Source organism: Schistocerca nitens, chromosome 5 (assembly GCF_023898315.1).
Source record: "Schistocerca nitens isolate TAMUIC-IGC-003100 chromosome 5, iqSchNite1.1, whole genome shotgun sequence".
In the NCBI taxonomy this organism is placed as follows: Eukaryota; Metazoa; Arthropoda; class Insecta; order Orthoptera; family Acrididae; genus Schistocerca; species Schistocerca nitens.
The window spans coordinates 360,742,793-360,766,676 of NC_064618.1; the positions used below are offsets into that span (position 1 = coordinate 360,742,793).

The 23,884-nt window shown below is 44.1% G+C and overlaps 1 protein-coding gene across 5 annotated transcripts in view; it reads left to right on the forward strand.

Annotated features, from left to right (window-relative positions):
- The window catches only part of LOC126259555 (homeobox protein OTX2-B-like), a 352,489-nt gene that overhangs the window by 86,590 nt on the left and 242,015 nt on the right, over nucleotides 1–23,884 (forward strand). The window contains exon 1 of one of the 5 annotated variants that reach the window (XM_049956445.1): nucleotides 2,670–2,753. The exons of the other annotated variants lie outside the window; for them this stretch is intronic. The gene's annotated coding sequence lies outside the window, so the exon portion shown is untranslated. Of the gene's footprint in view, nucleotides 1–2,669; nucleotides 2,754–23,884 lie in introns of those variants that run through there. 5 annotated transcript variants of the gene reach the window in all.

Here is a 23,884-nt window from a genome sequence, read left to right on the forward strand (position 1 = left end):
CCCACTTCTGTTATCTTGACTTCCTGACTAATTTTTATTGCCACACATTTGATGTCACTAAGTAAAATAAGTTCAGCGGCGCGGTGAACAGACATCTAGTGTTCACATGTAGACTCAATATTCTTTGGCTCGCTTCTTGCAGATCTGAAGTGTTTACTTTAGTCTATAATCGTCATTTATTTATTTTGCCGACTGCCATCATCAGGCCATCTTATGATCAAAAAATTCGATTACATAGTTTGAACAGTAGTACAAGTGCAATTTACAAAAATATTATTCTCTATGACGGCAGACGTATGGTGTATAGACAACCTTACGATTTATAGGTGGCCTCTTAAAACTTGCACGCTCTCGTCACACTCACTTCCCAAGTAGGTGTGTCAAATACTAAAAGGAAAGATCGACGTCCGGCTTTAAATGGATGTAAATTGCGGCCAACAGTGATACAAGTGCCCCGTATATACAGAGTTTATTGTATTTTTTTTTACTTTTTAAAATAGTCACAACGTAAAAGAAATCTAAAAAAAGCATATGATTTGAAATTAATAAATTACGTAACAAAGTAGTCCCCACTATAAAACAACATTGAAAGTAAAATCGCAAATGTGTTTAGACAAGTTTACATGTTACAGTTATATACAGTTTATACCGTTATAAAACATCAAGCTGACCACGAATCTTTAAATTAAAGAAGTGTTGTCGTAACGATAGCGTTACATTAAAATTAAAAAATTATTTTTACTGAAAAAAATCTAGCGTCCAGAGGGAATAGTGACATAGCATGGCTACGTAATATTTTGCAACCGACAGTTGACGATCTTTGGCCGCATGTCAAGTTTCATGTTTATTCAAACAGTGACCACGTGTACGCTGAGGCTCTCAGCGGACCTGCATCGTGCGTTCTCCATGCCGTATCGCAGCTCACCGACAAACCACGGCCGCGGTAACTGCAGCACGTGGGTAACGTGCCGTTGTGGAAGGCTGCATAAATGGGCTTTGATATTAGGCGACTACAAACGACCACAAATAAAGGTGCCGTACTGTGAACATTATTCTATTGTGGCACTGTAATCCAGTTATTACGTTCTGAATCCGGCGGTGCTGTATGTCTGTAAGCGACGAGGCGATTTTAAGTCCATAGTTACTTTGTGCATCCACGTATCAAAACAGTGAGTCAAATGCATTAAAATGTCATAATATCATGATTCTCCTGTCATCTTAAAATAAACGTTCTGCGTCAACCATTTAAAACATAGTAAGCAGTGGGATACATTAAGCTAAATACCATACATCAGCACAGAGTGATATTTTAAGGATTATATCAAAGGAGGGATGGAAGGGGAGGGGTAAAAAAGAGGGGATGCAAAAGGGAGGAGCGACGCAATGGACATAGGAGAAGGAGAAACAGATTTTGCTTTTAATGTTTTATTATAGCGAAGACTGTTTTGTTATGTAATTGCTTCATTTCGAATCTTATATTATTTTCAGAAATCTTTTACACTGGGACTTTTTTAAAAGGTAAAAAATAAAATAAAATAAACTTTGTACATTGGGTGCACTCTTATCACTGCTGGTCGCAATTTACATCCATTTAAAGCTGAAAACTAACCTTTTCTTTTAGCATTTGACGCACCTACTTGAGAAGGAGTGTGACGACTGCGCGCTAGGGGTAAGAGCCCACCTATACATTTTAAGGTTCACTATATACCATACGGGCAACGGCCTTGCCACAGTGGATACACCGGTTCCCGTGAGATCACCGAAGTTAAGCGCTGTCGGGCGTGGCCGGCGCTTGGATGGGTCACCATCCCGCCGCCACGTGCTGTTGCCATTTTTCGGGGTGCACTCAGCCTCGTGATGCCAATTGAGGAGCTACTCGACCGAATAGTAGCGGCTCCGGTCAAAGAAAACCGTCATAACGACCGGGAGAGCGGTGTGCTGACCCCATGCCCCTCCTATCCGCATCCTCACCTGAGGATGATACGGCGGTCGGATGGTCCCGATGGGTCGCTTGCGGCCTGTAGACGGAGTTAGTTATATACCATACGTTTGCTGTCATTGACGATGATATTTTTGTAAAAGTCTCTTGCACTATTGTTCGAGCTATGTACTCATATATTTTCATCATAGGATAGCTTGAAGATGGTATTGTGCACCGGCACCGGTAACCAGTCGGCAAAATAAATAAATTACGACTGTAGACTAAAACAATACTTCTTCAGTACTGCATTGGTCGCTGTTCAACAGACAATATGTCGAGAACATGTCTTGTAGATCTATTTCGAATTTTTCTACACACTTCGTAATGAAAACAACATTCATTTGACCTGCAACACTCGCAAAGGTTCCATTTTTAATTCTTATGGTTATTTTATTGTACATGTACACTTCTAGTCATAATCAACATTAAAAATTTTCTATTGGAGTTCCAAGAAATGAATAACGAACCGACTTTCAGATACAAGATCTCTTTCTATGTCCGATCACATAAGCTGCTTCGTTGTCAATACGAGAGGGTAGTGGGGCCACCTGGACAGCTGATGAAGCCTTTGTTCTGCTGATATCCATTCCGGTCCTTGAACCTGCTGCTCCCACCTCCACCAACGCATATGCAGCCAGTAGGGGACAGCCAGCTAAGTGTCGCGTCACGTAAGGGTGGAGCCGTGATGAACGCTTCATCCACGTGGCTGAAGAGCGCTTTGGGCGGCTGCCCATCACACACGGGAATCCGCCCTCCTCGTCCGTGCAGGATGGTAAGTACTTTTTCCCTCACGTTTCCCCCACCCTCCTCCCGCATAAGAGTTTTAATGCTAGAACATACCGCTACACAGATGTGAAAAATTAATCAACTACAAATTCAAATAATTGCGTAGGCTTCCGCGGCCAGTCAGTGGACATACAAGTTTTCTGGGTATGGTATCGCGTCATAATATATATATATATATATATATATATATATATATATATATATATATATATATATTACTGCTGCTGGAGAAAAGCCAACGTTTCGGCCATGGTTGCAGCGGCCTTCTTCTGGATCTAATGGTGCGTTCTAGCTACGCAGTGTCTTTATATTTTGTTGTTACTGTTTCCTTGCGCATGCCATTACGTCATAATTTTAAAAGGGTAGTTAGTTTCATTGGTCACTTAAGGAAGAAGGAGAGGGAACTTTATTTTAATAGGTTATGCGGTGGAGGGAGAACGTGACCTCTGTTGTCTATTAGCTCTTGTGTTATGTACCATGATTGGTGGTTACCGTCGAATGACAAGCTGGCTGCTGTTTACCAACTGCTGGACGTCGGCCGCGCGGCGGCAGTTACTCGCCGGTAGTGCTCGTGCCTCGTGTTGACAGTGCGGTCTGTTGGTTCTGATTGCTGGCAGCCAAGATGGGGCAAGCCTGAGTCCATCCTCCCTGTTCATGTTATTAGGGTGTTTAAGTATTTCCATGGCCTCCCTGATTTTGCGTTTCGTCGTAATTGGCTACTTGACCAACATAGGCTTCGCTGAATTTTATTTCTTTTCCGCAGTCTTGCTTATGTTCTGCCACTGTGGATTTGTTGTGTTGCCCTAGGGCCTAGACGAATATAGCGCTCGTGTTCCCGAATGCGCGTTGCTATTGGCCTACCAGTCTCGCCGATGTATGCCTCCCCACATTCGCATTCCAGTGTGTAATGCATCCACCTTGTCCTTAGTGGAGCCTAGCACGTCCTGGATCCTACGACCACTGTAGAAGACAGGCTGCAACCCAACGCGGCGAAGAAATTCATACTGGTTATAGGCTCTGAATCAAAGCTAAAAATGTTCAGTGTGTGTTTAGTCACGCTGTTCCGTAGCTCCGCGTCATTCTGTAAATGAATGGAAATATTGAGAAACCCCATATGTTAATGTTGTGACAAAATTGAGTTAACAATGATTCTGTACTTTAAACATATAGATCGATCATGATATAAAGAAACCTCAAATGTTCTGGCTGTTTTCTGAGTTACAGTTGCGATATGGATAATCGTCAGCTGTATAATGGAAAGACGACAATGAAAGTGTGTGCCGGTCTGGGACTCGAACCCGGATGTACGTCATGCATGCATGCATATCCGAAGGAACTTTGCATCGTATTTCTGAACAACTCAGGCAAGCAATATCGTATTTACCCGTCGACACCGGGCGAGCGACTTTCAATTAAAATGTCTCCTCTGTAAGGGATTATACACAATGAATGTGCGAGTGCAGGTTCTAGACACATGGCTGACGTCATATGGAAGTTTAAGTCTTGGTGTCAGTTGTGAGGCGACCACTTGCGATAAGCGGGAAATTTGAGTTCGATCTTCGTATATCCATAATTTAAACGGACGACTTGGGACATCAGCTAGTATAATATATGTTAAAAAATGACAAGATTCCTCCAGCTGTATTAAGGTGTTGGTTTTATTGGCAACTAGTTTCGATATTGTTACATCATCTTGAGGCCCATACTTGTTGACTGTAACCGTATGTGTCTAGTAGTCAGAACACGCCTATCTCACCACTGCTGGCTGCTTCCCTCCAACTGCACAGCGCTATGCGCTGTTCACATCCAACTGCCCAACACTACAATAGCAAATACTCCAACAATGCCAACCAGCCACAGATTGCACACAGCACAGTCAGTGATTTTTATACAGAGCGCTACGTGGCGTTACCAACATAAAAACCTAAACAGCCTATTTACAACAGTAACGCATTTATTAATCAGTAATACAGTATTGTCTTGCAAAGCGCTGTAACACAGTAGTGGCCTCGCCAACAGAAGAGGGCCAATATGTCCTCGATTTGCGGTTCCACAGCGCAGTGAAGCGTTGGGTGAGGGCTGTTATGTCACGGGGCAGCCGTCGACCCCTGGACGCGATTGGCATCCGTCTCTACGTATCGATCTCCAGAGCGCTCTCGTTGATTTTGAAGGTTTACACTCAGGAATGGTTCAAATGGCTCTGAGCACTACGGGACTTAACTGCTGAGGTCATCAGTCCCCTAGAACTTGGAACTACTTAACCTAACTAACCTATGGACATCACACACTTCCATGCCCGAGGCAGGATTCGAACCTGCGACCGTAGCGGTCGCGCGGTTCCAGACTGTAGCGCCTAGAGCCGCTCGGCCACCTCGGCCGGCACTTCTCCTTTCAGAGGTTCTTTTCTGCTGGCTCGACACCTGAATACTTATTGTTGCGTTGTTCCTAGGCCTCCTTATGACTCTCTGCTTTGTCACTAGTATGAAGGTATCACTCGGCTTCCATGATGTCATTGTGCTTCGCTTGCAGACCTGGGCTCTCGGTCGCCGCCCTTGCTGCAATGGCTTCCGTGTCGGCCACAACTCGCTCAGCATTTCCCCCTAGCTGGCAGTCTGCCGGTCATTGACACAGGCGGTTCGGCTTTCGGGAGCTGTCAGGATAGAATTTTTAGTGTCAGCTGGGGATACTATCCTGGGGCGTAACAGTTTACTGATCAGAGAATGTTCATCCGATATGACAGTGACATCCAGTGCTGTAAGAAAGCTTGACGTTCTCAGTATATATGCATGGCTTATCGTGTCTTATCAACAGCGCTCTTAAGAGTGTTCGCTATTGACACTTTGTCTGCAGAAAATATCATCGCTAAATGGTTGTACAGAAACCGAGGACGACAAGGACAGTATTTTCTCTTGTTGTAGTGAGTAACGGCTCTCTTTAGATATGTATATATGCAAGATGAAGCCCAAAATGAAGAGGAAAACCACGGTAGCATGCGATTACAAGACCAGTTGTATGTTTCTAGAGCCCATTGTACTTTCCTAATATCTGAGAGTGAGACCACGAAGTAAACTGATTTTGGATAAACACGTAAAACCAGTGACACTAAAGGTGAATGGAGGACTTAACATTTGTTGGAAAAGTTATAGGAAAGTGCGCTGCAGGTAATATGAAAATTACATATAGCCCATTACTTCACCGTTTGGAGTCTTCATCAAGTAGCAACGACAGAAAGGTCACACTCTGCTGACATAACAACAGGTCAGAACATCCGATATGAAGATGTAACAGAACTGTCCACGCAACGTAAATGGGAATACTTGTAAGAAAGGCGTTATTCTCACATGACCCTGTTGCGTAAATTTAGGGAATCGATATACGAGGAAGACCGTGCGACATTTCTACTGCTTCCTTCGAATATTTAGCGCAGGGACCACGAGAAAAATACAACCAAGAGTAGGGCGCGTAATAACGCATACGTCATTTTTCTCTAGGTTCTTACGGAATGTAATACGACAGAGTATCTGATGTTGGTAGGTAACCCCTTTCGCCATGCTCTGTTCAGAGGCTTGCTAAGTACAAAAGGTATTTCCTTAGGAAAAGTATTGATCTATACTGGAAGAGAGGTTCTGTGAATCTGTACTGTATTTGTTTACTTAATTGAGTATTTTGTCGTGTAAGTAAACTGGGTTCCTATTCTCAACTTGTGTGTGCCTGTGTTGTAATGTCAACCTGAACAATGCAAGTGATGTGCTTACATTAACGCTATCTGGTAAAAAGAGTCATGAAATTCACCTGAAACTGTGTAAATGTATTGGGATTAACTTTTACCGAAAATGATTAGAAAATTTAAAACTGGGCACTAAATAAGCTCTCCCTAGTGCAGTGTAGTACAGTGGACAGTGTGTAACGTGCGCGTGGGGCACACAATACTCCTTAAAGCCTGTACTATGGTAAGTGAACGGGCTTCACCTTATGAGAAAGGATTTTCGTATAGATATCGACCGCGTGTACCTGAATGGTGGCAAATCAGACTTACACCCACTCTGTAATAACAATGATCCGTCAAGTAAGTTCAAAATGCAATTACACGTCAGTATGGAACAAAAGTAACACTGAAGATGCTACCAATTTGATAATAATACGGTCGCCAGCCTAATTAGGCATTAACTGAGTTGCTTCCCTGTACAAGTTGGTGTATATTCATGCAAAACAACACGTAGTAACACTGCATAATATAGTAGAATTTTAGAACCAGAAAATCTATTGAGCTGATTGTTTCACGTTTTGTACTGATATGGAAATACCATAAATACATTACACTACACTATAATGTATACTACAAAACTTCGTACTATCTAGTGATCTGATTAAAATCGGGCATAGGTTACCCTAGAAATAGCACTTTCGAATCACACACACACAATGTCAATTTTGATAAAGATAAAACACTGATAAATTTTGGCTTTTATATTGACTTTAACTTTTGCTGGTCAAATCAATTTAGAACACTTCAGAATTCAAATGAATAAAAAAAAGAGGGGGGGGGGGACCCTGAAACTGTTATGATCACTGCATTAAAAAAAATTGATTACTGAAATTATTATGCGCTCAAGATTTCCAGTATATGAGTTACTACTCTTTTTATCTTATTTCCTGTTCATTTAAATACCATTATATCTGTCTCGAAATAATTAAACTTCATTACTATATTAATATTAAAGTTATCTTTCAACTTCGTTAGGCCTTCGTTATTCATTTACTGGTTCATTAACAAAACTTCTTTAAACACCATTCTAACATAGTTAGGTCTGCAAGTAATTATTATTAACACAAAATTTAATTTTTCATTTCGCGACACTCTGATTGCACAACATTTGGAAAGGACCGTGTCTAGGTTAGTTGTGAGGATAATTAAATGATGGGGAAGTTCTGGTATAATTTTGGTTGTTATTGAATAGTTCACTCTCTGGTCCATATGAATACAATACTAAAAGTTTCAACCTGCTTGTATCGATGCGGCGGTTGGCGGGCGGCGAGATGGCGAGGCACAGAGCACACATACAACCACAGCTATGGCTCTTGACGTATCGGCACTTTATTTCTTCATAGCGTCGCAATACTTTTCCATTTAGTGCCTATGGAATTTTGCCGTGCTGTGTGGGCGTTGGAACGGCATGACCGAGGCTCAGTGAAACTACGTCTTCCAGGAGAGCCTCCTCGCTCCAGAAGGTGCTGCTCAGACCAGTGCCTCCTCGCTCCAGAAGGTGTTGCTCAGACCAGTGCCAAACTCGAACTACTACTGCTGAGCCCGTTGTGCCGTCCAGTGCAGTGCGCATTTTCCCGCGCTCGCCTGCCATCTACCTTTTACCGCTCCCTTACAGACAAGGTATTCACCCGAGGTTTTGCATTCTACATATTCTAACACGTTGCCTACGTATGGACCAGACGCACAGTCACAATTTTAAACATCTTACAATAGTTTCAACATTTGTTACATTTCAATTCTATTACAATATTGCTTGACATTTGACATAAACATTAATATTCACATTGAAAATTGTTTACAGTTTCCTTAACATAATGGCATGAAACAAAAAACAATTGAAATCAGAACATCAATTACACTAGTTCATCGAAAAATCATATGGAAAAAAAATTTGCTTATATGTACAGTAGTACAGCGTCGTTGTTGTTACAAGTGTTACATCGCGTGATGTCACAGTACGTGACTTGCAGTTTCAACCCACAAAACTGACAGAGTTAAAATCATACATAACATTACAAACCGAACTTTGAAAGAATAACTGTCCAACATGCTTCTGTTAAACTGCCCTGCAAATTTACGTACGCAAACTGACAAAATAAAATTCCAAACATTAAATGAAACACACGCAAACACATAACACTGCATTGTAGAAATAAGAAAGTATGCACAGTGAGAAAAGATCTGCGTTGAACTATAGCTAAACTCACCCTGAAGATAATTTGGAATTTAACTAGGAATGATCTTACTGAGTCCTGACTGTGGCGTTAAACTGGCCCTAATAAATTTTCGTCACTTACCCCGTGGCAATGGAAACTAGGTACTGATGAATATTAAAATACTGCGCCGCAGGAAACCAGCTAAAGAAAAAACCTATTCTAAGCACATCACACTTTATACAGGGTGAAAAGCCGGCCGAAGTGGCCGCGCGGTTCTGGCGCTGCAGTCTGGAACCGCGAGACCGCTACGGTCGCAGGTTCGAATCCTGCCTCGGGCATGGATGTGTGTGATGTCCTTAGGTTAGTTAGGTTTAACTAGGTCTAAGTTCTAGGGGACTAATGACCTCAGCAGTTGAGTCCCATAGTGCTCAGAGCCATTTGAACCATTTGAGCCATACAGGGTGTAAAATAATAAAACCGACAAACTGCAGGCACAGATTCTCGACTGCAAATGAAGGAAGAAAGGTCCTACGAACATGTGTCCCGAAATGCATCGTTGCCACGGTAGATGATGCTGACGAATGACAGTTCTTCTGACCACGTGCCATGTGTTCCTTATAAGTTGCAGGTTGAGTGATTGACGCAGCGTAGTATATGCAGCAGAATGGTCCGATATTGACGTCGGGGACAAGCGGAGACGCTGTTTGTGTTCGGCCAAGCGGATGGAAACGGTCGAGAGGTAGCATGGCTATAACAAAACAAGTACCCTCACAGACGCAAACCACGTCACATTACACAAATGCCCAAACAGGGATTGAAATATGTGACGTGGTTGGTCTCTGTGAGGTACTTGCTTTGTTATAACCGTGCTGCCTCTCAGCCGTTTCCATCTGCTTGGCCGTGCAGAAACACCACCTCGTCTTGTTACTGACATGAATACCGGACCATTCTACTGCTTACAGACGTTGCATCAATCACACGGCCTGCAACACACGAGGAACACGCGGCACGTGGTCAGAGGAACTGTTTCGTCATCGCCATCTACCGTGGCAACGATGCATATGCGAATACATATTAGCCGCGTGGCTAGAGGCACCATGTAACGAATCGCACGGCCCCTCCTGCCGGAGGTTCGAATCCTCCCTCGGGCATGGGTGTGTGTGTGTTGTCCTTAGCGTCAGTTAGGTTAACTTATTGTAAGTATTGTGTGAGTCCAGGGACCGTGGCCTTCGAAATTCACACACATTTGAACATTTTTTCGAACACATGTTCATATGACCTTCTTTTCTCCATTTCCAGTCACGAATCCGTAGGTGCAGTTTGTTGGTTTTATTAATGTTCATCCCGCGTATTTAGCAGCTGTGTTCCACTAAGTGCAATGCGGCAACACACAATTACAAAATTTAACTTTCGAGAAGAGACTGTGGAAGAAACTAAACTTACTGAATGATTCGAAAGAGACTAGCATTCAAAAACTGTATTGTGAAACTCTGATTCCATCTTCGCAAAATTCATTTCTTATAAAAATATGACTCTCGCATTAAATTGGTTTATCAAGAGCTAAAGGAGTGGTGATTCTTATAAAAATATGACTCTCGCATTAAATTGGTTTATCAAGAGCTAAAGGAGTGGTGAATCTATCACTCTGAGTCCAAGCTATGTGAGCAGATAACTTTGTTTAATCACTTCTCGACAATCCAACCAACTTCCCGAAAGAAAGATAATGCTAAAGTTTTTTTTCCTAATTCATGATAAATTATGCGCGAGCAAGCAGTGCAGCGACAATATTACCTGAATATCTTCACACTTTTCAAATCAATCTTTACAAAATCATATTTCCAAAAAGCAACATCCTCTGCGTTTGCATCTCTGCCAGTTGCCTCCAGACTGCTCAGCAGTGTGACCAACACTCGACACCCTCGCCGGCCGGAGTGGCCGAGCGGCTCTAGGCGCTTCAGTCTGGAACCGCACGACCGCTACGGTCGCAGGTTTGAATCCTGCCTCGGGCATGGATGTGTGTGATGTCCTTAGGTTAGTTAGGTTTAAGTAGTTCTAAGTTCCAGGTGACTGGTGACCTCAGCAGTTAAGTCCTATAGTCCTCAGAGCCATTTGAACCATTTTTTTCGACACCCTCACTTACTTGTCACTGAAAACAACATTAGCAATGACAATGCTACTGACAACCAAAGATAATATTGCTTGTACTCGGAACCTCTGTTTGAAAAATATCTAGTGTAAAGATGTGAAGTATGACACACTGAAAGCAAACAGAGCTCACATCACTTTCACTGAATACCAAAACTATGCTAGTAACCGTATGACCTATGTCCATAATGATATGTCCGCCAATGGTAGCACAAAAAATATCCAGATAGCAATGACAAAACAAGTTTATTTGTCAAATATTAATAGCATGTCTACTCTTAAGTGGATTGAAACAAAATATAAGATAAGTCACTTCTTGAAATAGAACAATAATCCTTGTGGTGGTTGAATTCCGGTTAGATTGTCAGTGAGTCTAAGTTCATGAAACACATACTTTATAAATGTCAGATTCGTTTGGACATTCAGAGTAGAAGTACAGACTGAATGAACAAATGTAGGGAGCAAAATTATCTAAGTCTGATGTGCAGCCATTTGACAGTTAAAAAGGGAATAAATTTACAAATCAACAAGTCTGCCACGACGACGTATTCCGAATCGTCTTTGGCAGGGAGGCTACAAACACACTTACGTTCACAACTGATAGCTCCCAGGGTCGCAAAGGCGGACGTAGATTTCAGCAGCGTCGTGGGGATGGCTCTTGAGTGAGAATCCTGTATGATGGAGTGCTTGTAGAATCGGCTACTGGTCCAGTAAACTTCCTCGGAGTGAACAGGTCTGCCGGCCGGAGTGGCCGTGCGGTTCTAGGCGCTACAGTCTGGAGCCGAGCCACCGCTACGGTCGCAGGTTCGAATCCTCTAGGCGACTGATGACCTCAGAAGTTGAGTCGCATAGTGCTCAGAGCCATTTTTTGAACAGGTCTGGTCTGGGCTGAGCGCTGCCCTATATACAACTCGGCACTAGGGTACAGCTGGGCCTGTTTCTCACCAAATATCCTGTGGAAGTGAATTGATCTCCGTGGCCGTTTAGCAGTGCTTAGGTCGCCTCCTGGTGGACGGTTGGTGCATGGCCATCTGTCTTCTGGAAAATTGTCCTCAGTGTGTTAGGGATCTTCGAAGGACCGGTGTGATGGTTGCTGGCGCTGCTGGTTTTAAGCCACGATACAGCAAGAAACAAATGCGTATTGAGATATGGGAATTTTATTTGTTCTTAAATGGGCATTACTCCTTGGTATAGATTATCTTTGTATGTGTGTGTTTTTTTTTCCTGTCAGAGGTGGCCCTTTGAGCTGCCTCCTACGTCTACCATTCTATACATGTCATTATGAGGCTGTGCTGGTATCCGATCAAAATGAGTGCTTCTCTGGAGTGTCAACAACGTCAACAGTGACATGGGATCCTGTTTCCCCACGGGGAAAATGGTAGAGTTGGTATTCTACTATGGTTTAGCATTAATCAATAGACAAATTTCATGTACTCCTTGTATGACACTACTTAATACGAATATGTAATGGATTGACAGAAAAGATCCAGTACCATGTCATCCCCATTTACCTAACACTAATCCCCTTATGTCTGGCTGCTCAGACGTTTGAAGGTGCTACTGTTTTTCACTCCTATTGACAATGTGCAAATGTCACAGGAGCTTGAGACCCACGCACGTGACCAAATCCGAAGGAAGCCAGGTGTGCAGACACTAGTTCGTGATTCTTTGACAGGAAGAACTAAAGGATATGTAGGAGTGGGTGATAAAATTCTGGCCGCGCGGGATTAGCCTAGCGGTTTGGGGCGCTGCAATCATGGCCTGTGCGGCTGGTCCCGGCGGAGGTTCCAGTCCTCCCTCGGGCATGGGTGTGTGTGTTTGTCTTTAGGATAATTTAGGTTAAGTAGAGTGTAAGCTTAGGGAATGATAACCTTAGTAGTTAAGTCCCATAAGATTTCACACACATTTTAACATTTTTTTATAAAATTGTGCACATCCTGTAGTGTGAACAATTAGATGGCTATCACAGAACGGAACAGCTCATTTCCCAACAATTGTTTTCGGGCATATGTTTCACGACATTTTTGTAATTTTGGCCTGTAGTGCCTCCTTTAAGAATATGGGACACTCTTAACACTTTATATGTACAGTGCTGGCCATTAAAATTCTAACACCAGAAAGAACAACAAATAACTGAAGTTTAGTTATTGTGCGTGTGCAGTGTAGAAGTGAGAAGAGATTAAATCTCTTGATGATTACGGGGAAACACAGGGTGCGAAATTTACTACACATAGCTGCAACCTCTAGCAGCAACAAAGGCCTTAATCAGCGTGGGCATCGATTCGAACTGAGCTTGGATGACACATATGGGTATGTCATTTTATGTTACTTCAACGAACTGCCACAGTTCACCAGGCATAGTGGTTGGTGAGTAGTGGCATTCCAGTCTGTCGGCGACCGATAACCACACTTTTTCGTTGTGTGATAGCTCTGAAGAAAGTTCTGGGTCAGGCAGCAGATAAATTCCGTCAGCAGATAAATTCAGTCTTGTATTATCTTATTGAAAGATCAAGTCATGGGGAATTCGAAGATATGACTCAGTGTTTTGCATAAACAGGAACATATTCAGATTTTTTTTCTTCTCGTATGTAACTCATACGAAGAGAAATGTATTAGTGAATAAAATTTAGAGCTTACGTACGTGAAATTGAAATAATGCAAAACTAGTTTTACTCCTGAGACCAGATTTTACGTGCAATAAAAATTTTGCATCTGCTTGAGTACTACAACATGACGTTCCTCGCTGATAACGGAGACAGTTTGCAGCATATTTCTCCGTACTACGTCATTTTGTAGCCTACGTTTTCTCCTCACACCAAATTTTATGAGCGTATTTTCCATGTACAAGTAGGGTAACTTTGAACAACTGCATCTCGGAAACGGATAAAATTATGAAGAAAATTTCAAGGTTGTTCGGGATCAGGATCTTAGGAATACATAGTGTGAATTACAGCAATTTTCTTTGCGTAGCCGTCTCAGAATCCGCGGATGGGTTTTCGTACACAAAAAACAAGTTTTTTGGGTGTCTCTCAACAACGGATAAAGATTTTTGAAAACAGGGAGATGGCTCTTCTAGATAAATGCCTAGAGATAAACCGCTAAAACTTCAGCAGTTTGGTTGGTTGGTTGGTTGGTTTGGGTAAGGAGACCAGACTGCGTGGTCATCGGTCTCATCGGATTAGGGAAGGATCGGGAAGGAAGTCGGCCGTGCCCTTTCAGAGGAACCATCCCGGCATTTGCCTGGACTGATTTAGGGTAATCACGGAAAACCTAAATCAGGATGGCCGGACGCGGGATTGAACCGTCGTCCTCCCGAATGCGAGTCCAGTGTCTAACCACTGCGCCACCTCGCTCGGTCTTCAGCAGTTTGCTGCGGTTATTTAGTATTTGGATTTTGCCTCATACCGGATTTTAGGGGCAGAAGTAGGGTAAATTTGAAACTGTATCTTGGAAGTGGATAAAGATATAAAGATGATTTTCATGGTTGCTCGAGATCGGGATCTTAGGAATATACGAGGGTTATCCCAAAAGTAAGGTGTACTACTTTTTTTGTAAGTACACTGCTGGAAATGGAAAAAAGAACACATTGACACCGGTGTGTCAGACCCACCATACTTGCTCCGGACACTGCGAGAGGGCTGTACAAGCAATGATCACACGCACGGCACAGCGGACACACCAGGAACCGCGGTGTTGGCCGTCGAATGGCGCTAGCTGCGCAGCATTTGTGCACCGCCGCCGTCAGTGTCAGCCAGTTTGCCGTGGCATACGGAGCTCCATCGCAGTCTTTAACACTGGTAGCATGCCGCGACAGCGTGGACGTGAACCGTATGTGCAGTTGACGGACTTTGAGCGAGGGCGTATAGTGGGCATGCGGGAGGCCGGGTGGACGTACCGCCGAATTGCTCAACACGTGGGGCGTGAGGTCTCCACAGTACATCGATGTTGTCGCCAGTGGTCGGCGGAAGGTGCACGTGCCCGTCGACCTGGGACCGGACCGCAGCGACGCACGGATGCACGCCAAGACCGTAGGATCCTACGCAGTGCCGTAGGGGACCGCACCGCCACTTCCCAGCAAATTAGGGACACTGTTGCTCCTGGGGTATCGGCGAGGACCATTCGCAACCGTCTCCATGAAGCTGGGCTACGGTCCCGCACACCGTTAGGCCGTCTTCCGCTCACGCCCCAACATCGTGCAGCCCGCCTCCAGTGGTGTCGCGGCAGGCGTGAATGGAGGGACGAATGGAGACGTGTCGTCTTCAGCGATGAGAGTCGCTTCTGCCTTGGTGCCAATGATGGTCGTATGCGTGTTTGGCGCTGTGCAGGTGAGCGCCACAATCAGGACTGCATACGACCGAGGCACACAGGGCCAACACCCGGCATCATGGTGTGGGGAGCGATCTCCTACACTGGCCGTACACCACTGGTGATCGTCGAGGGGACACTGAATAGTGCACGGTACATCCAAACCGTCATCGAACCCATCGTTCTACCATTCCTAGACCGGCAAGGGAACTTGCTGTTCCAACAGGACAATGCACGTCCGCATGTATCCCGTGCCACCCAACGTGCTCTAGAAGGTGTAAGTCAACTACCCTGGCCAGCAAGATCTCCGGATCTGTCCCCCATTGAGCATGTTTGGGACTGGATGAAGCGTCGTCTCACGCGGTCTGGACGTCCGGCACGAACGCTGGTCCAACTGAGGCGCCAGGTGGAAATGGCATGGCAAGCCGTTCCACAGGACTACATCCAGCATCTCTACGATCGTCTCCATGGGAGAATAGCAGCCTGCATTGCTGCGAAATGTGGGTATACACTGTACTAGTGCCGACATTGTGCATGCTCTGTTGCCTGTGTCTATGTGCCTGTGGTTCTGTCAGTGTGATCATGTGATGTATCTGACCCCAGGAATGTGTCAATAAAGTTTCCCCTTCCTGGGACAATGAATTCACGGTGTTCTTATTTCAATTTCCAGGAGTGTATATAGACCCGTTTATTTCTGCAGTGGTTTACATCAGTTTACACCTCGAATATTTGGCTATTTTTCGACATAATCACCATTTCTGTCGATGCATTTTTGTAGACGCTGTGGCAGTTTTTGTATGCCCATGTCATACCAACTTGCCGCCATACTGTTCAGAAAGCTATGATCCTCTTCTTTGACCTCGTCGTCGGAGCTGAATCGCTTTCCGGCCAAATGTTCTTTTAACCTAGGGAACAGGTGATAGTCACTGGGTGCCAAGTCAGGACTATAGGGTGGGTGGGTGATTATGTTCCACTGAAACTGTTTCAGGAGAGCAACGGTTTGCCGTAGGATGTGTGGGTGAGCGTTGTGGAGAATGTGTACGCCCTTTGCTCAACATTCCTCTTCTCCGGTTCTGTATTGCCGGTTTGAGTTTTTTCAGAGTCTCATAGTACCTGTCAGCGTTAATTGTCGTCCCAGAGATTCAGCTCCGACGACGAGGTGAAAGAAGAGGTTCACAACTTTCTGAACAGTAAGGCGGCAAGCTGGTATGACATGGGCATACAAGAACTGCCACAGCGTCTACAAAAATGCATCGACATAAATGGTGATTATGTCGAAAAATAGCTAAACGTTCAAGGTGTAAACTGATGTAAACCATTGCAGATGAAACAGGTCTATGTACTTATAAAAATATAGGAGAACTTACTTTTGTGATTACCTTCGTATCACAAGAACTTCAGCCACTTGCTATGCCTAGACATCTTGGAATCCTCGGAAAATTTGTGTCCGATGATGACGGGTTCAGATGGTTCAAATGGCTCTGAGCACTATGCGTGTAAACTTCTGAGGTCATCAGTCGCCTAGAACTTAGAGCTAATTAAACCTAACTAACCTAAGGACATCACACACATCCATGCCCGAGGCAGGATTCGAACATGCGACCGTAGCGGTCGCTCTGTTCCAGACTGTAGCGCCTAGAACCGCACGGCCACACCGGCCGGCGATGATGACGGGGAAAAATAGTTAAAAGAACCATTTTGTGGGGTTTTCCAAGGAACCACACATGAACTAATTGTTACGCCGCAAGTCGCATGAAGCCCACCGTAGACTACATCAAAAGTCAAAAGAACCACCCGATTTGCCCTATTTGCCTAAACAGGAGGAAGTGTGTAATATTATACTTTGATCCTATGCTGTAGGGTTGTTGTTGTTGTTGTTGTGGTCTTCAGTCCTGAGACTGGTTTGATGCAGCTCTCCATGCTACTCTATCCTGTGCAAGCTTCTTCATCTCCCAGTACCTACTGAACCTACATCCTTCTGAATCTGTTTAGCGTATTCCTCTCTTGGTCTCCCTTTACGATTTTTACCCTCCACGCTGCCCTCCAATACTAAATTCGTGATCCCTTGATGCCTCAGAACATGTTCTACAAACCGATCCCTTCTTCTTGTCAAGTTGTGCCACAAACGTCTCTTCTCCCCAATCCTATTCAATACCGCCTCATTAGTTATATGATCTACCCATCTAATCTTCAGCATTCTTCTGTAGCACCACATTTCGAAAGCTTCTATTCTCTACTTGTCCAAACTAGTTATCGTCCATGTTTCACTTCCATACATGGCTACGCTCCATACAAATACTTTCAGAAACTACTTCCTGACACTTAAATCTATACTTGATGTTAACAAATTTCTCTTCTTTAGAATCGCTTTCCTTGCCATTGTCAGTCTACATTTTATATCCTCTCTACTTCGACCATCATCAGTTATTTTGCCCCCCAAATAGCAAAACTCCTTTACTACTTTAAGTGTCTCATGTCCTGATCTGATTCCCTGAGCATGACCCGACTTAATTCGACTACATTCCATTATCCTCGTTTTGCTTTTGTTGATGTTCATCTTATATCCTCCTTTCAAGACACTGTTCATTCCGTTCAGCTGCTCTTCCAATTCCTTTGCTGTCTCTGACTGAATTACAATGTCATCGGCGAACCTCAAAGTTTTTATTTCTTCTCCATGGCTTTTAATACCTACTCCGAATTTTTCTTTTGTTTCCTTCACTGCTTACTCAATATACAGATTGAATAACATCGGGGATAGGCTACAACCCTGTCTCCCCTTCCCAACCACTGCTTCCCTTTCATACCCCTCGACTCTTATAACTGCCATCTGGTTTCTGTAGGGTAGTGACACTAAAACGATAATTCTGTTGGGTATGCAAATGATCCATAGCTGAAGGCTATAAAAGCCAGTTGACCCTACCGATTTATCACCAATGGAACCCAATATATGAGCACCAGAAAATCCCGTAGGTTCGCTTGCTGTAGCATGCATGTCGTTGCTTTAGCTTCAATAGTCAGTCCCTCTGGAGTATCAACGGTGTATGCCGATTCCGTTTTGTGGGGTGCGTTAATGCTGTTGGGGCGCTAGTAGCCGCGGTTTGGCGGATCGTACACGTACGTACGGGCAGCGCAATGCCGACGGTCCCGGCGCTAATAGCATTTGTGGCGGTTGCGTAAGCGACGGCGGAATGCCGGGAGGGGGCGCCGCTCGTGGCCACTGGCAGGCTTCGCGACGCCCTAGCGGTGCCGCTTCGCGCTGCGCCCGCCACCGCCCGCCGCCCGGGTCCTGGGGGACCGGCGCCGCGACGCTCCGTACCGACGTACGGCTGCCCGACAGTCAGCGCCGCTACCAGCTCTTTCTGCTAATTCCATTTCCCAGCATGGAATTTCAGTAGGCCCACGTACAAGGAGAGGGCATACTGTGTGACCCAACAATTTCCACCAGTTTCTGTACACTAGTCCACTCGAAATTACAGGGCTATTACAAATGATTGAAGCGATTTCATAAATTCACTGTAGCTCCATTCATTGACGTACGCTCACGACACTCTACAGATACGTAGAAAAACTCATAAAGTTTTGTTCGGCTGAAGCCGCACTTCAGGTTTCTGCCGCCAGAGCGCTCGAGAGCGCAGTGAGACAAAATGGCGACAGGAGCCGAGAAAGCGTATGTCGTGCTTGAAATGCACTGACATCAGTCAGTCATAACAGTGCAACGTCATTTCAGAACGAAGTTCAACAAAGATCCACCAACTGCTAACTCCATTCGGCGATTGTATGCGCAGTTTAAAGCTTCTGGATGCCTCTGTAAGCGGAAATCAACGGGTCGGCCTGCGGTGAGCGAAGAAACGGTTGAACACGTGTATCTGGACATGCTGGAAAATTGGCTCGTGCCACAACTGGAGACCGACAGCACCGACTTCATGTTTCAACAGGATGGTGCTCCACCACACTTCCATCATGATGTTCCGCATTTCTTAAACAGGAGATTGGAAATCCGATGGATCGGTCGTGGTGGAGATCATGATCAGCAATGCATGTCATGGCCTCCACGCTCTCCCGACTTAACCCAATGCGATTTCTTTCTGTGGGGTTATGTGAAAGATTCAGTGTTTAAACCTCCTCTACCAAGAAACGTGCCAGAACTGCGAGCTCGCATCAACGATGGTATCGAACTCATTGATGGGGACATGCTGCGCCGAGTGTGGGAGTAACTTGATTATCGGCTTGATGTCTGCCGAATCACTAAATGGGCACATATCGAACATTTGTGAATGCCTAAAAAAACTTTTTGAGTTTTTGTATGTGTGTGCAAAGCATTGTGAAAATATCTCAAATAATAAAGTTATTGTAGAGCTGTGAAATCGCTTCAATCATTTGTAATAACCCTGTAAGTCCGTGGAAGTGTCATTCGTACGACTATAAAGTGTGAATTACTAGGTCTGTGAAATGATAATACACAAGGCCTTACATCTTACGACAAAAAATTGCAATAATCGCACGAAAATTGTATGTGATCTGCACACAGGACTCTCACAGATTAGCCACAGCTACTGTTATAACAGCAGCCCTCCTCCTCAAGTGCATCAGCCAAGGGTCGAACCATTTATTTTTAAATTTCTGGGAAACTCTTACGTTAGGGTCCTCAAACATCTAAGTAAAGTTTATTTATTTTTGAGGGTTGGGTGGAGAGTACTCAATCGATGTAGGAGTAACTTCAAGTGTATCCCAAGAGAGTGTTTTTGGAACTTTGCTGGTCATCTTTCCATATTAATGACCTGGTACGCGACATTAATAGTAACGTCAGTGTTTTCGCAGATGATGAAGTTATTTATAATGAAGTACTACTGAAAAAAAGCAGAAGAAATATTGCGACCGATATTCATAAGATTTCGAAGTTCCGGAAAGGCTGGAAAATTATTTTAACGTTTGTAAACGCAAAGTTTTGCATTTCAAAAACTGAAACGTCGTAGTATCAAATGGTTCAAATGGCTCTGAGCACTATGGGACTCAACATCTGAGGGCATCAGTCCCCAAGAACTTAGAACTACTTAAACCTAACTAACCTAAGGACATCACACACATCCATGCCCGAGGCAGGATTCGAACCTGCGACCGTAGCGGTCGCGCGATTTCAGACTGAAGCGCCTAGAACCCCTCGGCCACACCGGCCGGCGTCGTAGTATCGTACGACTACAATATCAGTGGGTGCCCACTGGAATGGGTCAACTCGTATTAACATATGGGTAATAATCTGTAAGGGTATGCTCGATCGTAGGTAAAGCAGCTGCCAGACAGATACTTTGGTAGGATATTAGGAGCATTCAATCGGTCTACAAGTGAGGTTGCTTACGACATACTCGTCCGATCCATTCTAGAACACTGTTAAAGTGTGTGGGACCCGTATCAAACAGGACTATCAGGGGGTATAGAAGGTATACAAAGAATGGCAGCGTGAGTGGTCGTAGGTTAGTTTGACACCTGGGTGAGCGTCATCGAGGCACTGAAAACCCTGAAATGGGAAAGTCTTGAAACTAGAAGCAAGTGAAAGCCTACATACAATGTTTCAAGAACCAGTTTTATATAAGAAACTTAAGAACATACTACAGTCTCCTACGTAATGTCCCCATTAGGGTCGAGAACACAAGATGAGGCTAATTACACGACGGGCAATGGCATACAGGCAAACATTCTTTCTGTACTGCAAACTAGAATGGAATGGGGAGAAGCCTTTCTTTTAGGTAAAAACGAGGTCAATGGTCACATTTCAAGTTTCATTCCAGACCAAGTGGAATCGTTAGAACATCTATTTCTACACCTGTGCTCTCCAAATGTGCATGAAGTACGAGGGACGTTCAATAAGTAATCGAACACATTTACTTTCTCGGCCAGTTTCGGTTGAAAAAATACGGAATTTACTGTGGGGCATCGTGGAGTATTCCCGTTTCAGACCTCGGAACTCTTATGGAGTTCCGATAGGTGGCGGCGCTATACGTAGCCTTCAATATGGCATCTACAACGGAGCTGCCTTTCAATCAGAGACTGTCATGGAGATTCTTTTGGCGGAAAACCAGAGCATCACACATACTCGTAGTGGTTTAAAGAATGTCTGCGGAGACCTGACAGTGAACAAAAGCATGGTGAGTGATTGCGTGAGGAGTCTATCATCATCACAACAAAGTCGCTCAAACTTGTCCGGTCTCCCGCGTGGCTGCCGTCCACTCACAGCTGTGACACCTGCAGTGTTGGAACGTGCGGACACTCTCATTCTAGGAGACCGACGAATCACAATCAAACACCTCGCTGCTCAACTGGATGTCTCTATTGGTAGTGCTGCCACATTCGTCCAGCATTTGGGGTACTCAGAGGTGTGTGCCTGCTGCGTTCGTCGCCGCCTAACAGAAGACCAAACGAAAACCATTTCCGCAAAAGAACTGCGTACGCGTTACGAGGCTGATAGTGACAACTTTGTGTCGAACATCGTCATACGCGATTAAACACGGATTCATCATTCGACAGGAAAGAAACGGAAATCCATGGAGTGGCGTCACATCAGCTCTTCTCTGAAGAAACTGTTCAAAGCTGCACCCCCAGCCGGTTAAACTTATGGCGACGGTCGTCTGGGAATCTGAAGAGGTTATTCTATTTGATGTCCTCCCTTATGGTGCAACGATCAAGTGTATTGTGCTACCTTCAGGAAACTGACTAAGCGACTACAGCGTGTTCGTCGCCACAAAAATGCAAACGAACTTCTCCATGACAACGCAAGGCCTCACACAAATCTGTTCATCCGAGAGGAACTTACGAAACTTCATTGGACGGTTCTTCCTTATCCATCCCACAGCTTGTAACTCTCACCTTCCGACTTCCATCTGCTTTTTTCAATGAAAGATCCACACTGCGGGAAGCAGTAAGTGGATAATGCGGATGCTTTCAGGAAGAAAAATGACTGAACACCCCTCGTACTTTTCAGAGGGTACTGTCGACTTGACCACAGGGCTTCTTCCTATTCCATTCGCGTATGGAGCACAGAAAGAATGTTTGCCTGTATGCTATTACCCGTGATGTAATTAGCCTAGTCTTGTGTTCTCTACCCTTATGGAGACATTACGTAGGAAGCTGTAGTATGTTATTACGTTTCTTATATAAAACTTTCACTTGCTTCTAGTTTCAAGGCTTTCTCAGTTCAGGGTTTTCGACACCTCGATGACGCTCACCCAGGTGTCAAACTAACCTGTGACCATACACGCTGCCATTCTTTGTATACCTTCTATATTCCCTGCTGGTCCTGTTTGATACGGGTCCCACACACTTTAACAGTGCTCTAGAATGGATCGGACGAGTATTTCTGGATGAGGTATCGAATATATTGCTTCCCCCTACTTATACCTCCCGAGGAGATCACGAATGTAAAATTAGAGAGATTAGAGCGCGCACGGAGGCTTTCAGACAGTCGTTCTTCCCGCGAACCATACGCGACTGGAACAGGAAAGGGAGGTAATGACAGTGGCACGTAAAGTGCCCTCCGCCACACACCGTTGGGTGGCTTGCGGAGTATAAATGTAGATGTAGATGTAGATGTAGATGAAGCAACCTCACTTGTAGACCGATTGAATGCCCCTAATATCTTACCAACGAATCTGCCTGCCAGCTGCTTTACCTACGATCGAGCTTACCCTTACAAATTATTACCCATACATTAATACGAGCTGACCCATTCCAGTTGTGATCCATTGACATTGTAGTAGTACGATACTACGACTTTCCAATTTCTGAAATGCAAAACTTCGCGTTTACAAACATTTTAAACAATTCCCAGTCTTTCCAGAAATTTGAATTCTTATCAATATCGGTCCCAAAATTTATTCTGCTTTCTTCAGTAGTATTTCATTATAAATAACTTCATCATCTACAAAAACACTGGTGTTTCTATTAATATCGCGTACCAGGTCATTAATATAGAAAGATGACCAGCAAAGATCCAAAAACACTCCCATGGGGTACACCTGAAGTCACTTCTACATGGGTCGAGTACTCTCCAGCCTACCCTCAAAAATAAATAAACTTTACTTAGATGTTTCAGGCCCTTAGTATATGAATTTCCTAGTAATCTAAAAATAAATGGTTCGACCCTTGGTTGATACGCTTTAAGAGGAGGGTCGCTGTTATAACAGTGCCCGTGGCTAAGCTGCGTGAGTCCTGTGTGCAGGTCACGTACAATTTTCGTGCGGTTACTGCAATTTTTTGTCGTAAGATGTAAGGCCTTGTGTATTTATCATTTCTCAAACCTGATAATTCACACTTTATTGTCGTGCGAATGACACGCGAAGAAATTAACTATCAAGAGAAATACTGTATTTTCATAAAAGTAAAGTTTCGTTTCCGTTGCATAGTGGACGGGAAATGTGAGCGTGTTGCTAAATAGCTTTCATCCAATGTGCTTGGTGTCCTCTGCTTTCCCTACTTCTGTTATAAACACTATTCGAGGCACTGTGAAATTTACCACATATCGTCCGGGAAGAGAAACAGACTGACAGATTCTAGCAGTAATTGCTTAACACTCTTCGAGGATTTTTCATCCTCATCTTCTGAGGAAAAAACACAGAAAAATATACAGTTTGCAGCGAGCGTCAAATAAATGTCTTTGATGTTCATAACCACATACATAGAGCACCTTTTTTCTCGTTCACAATAAAGTTTATTTTACATAAAATTGCAATACATAAATTTCACTACAAATTTAAT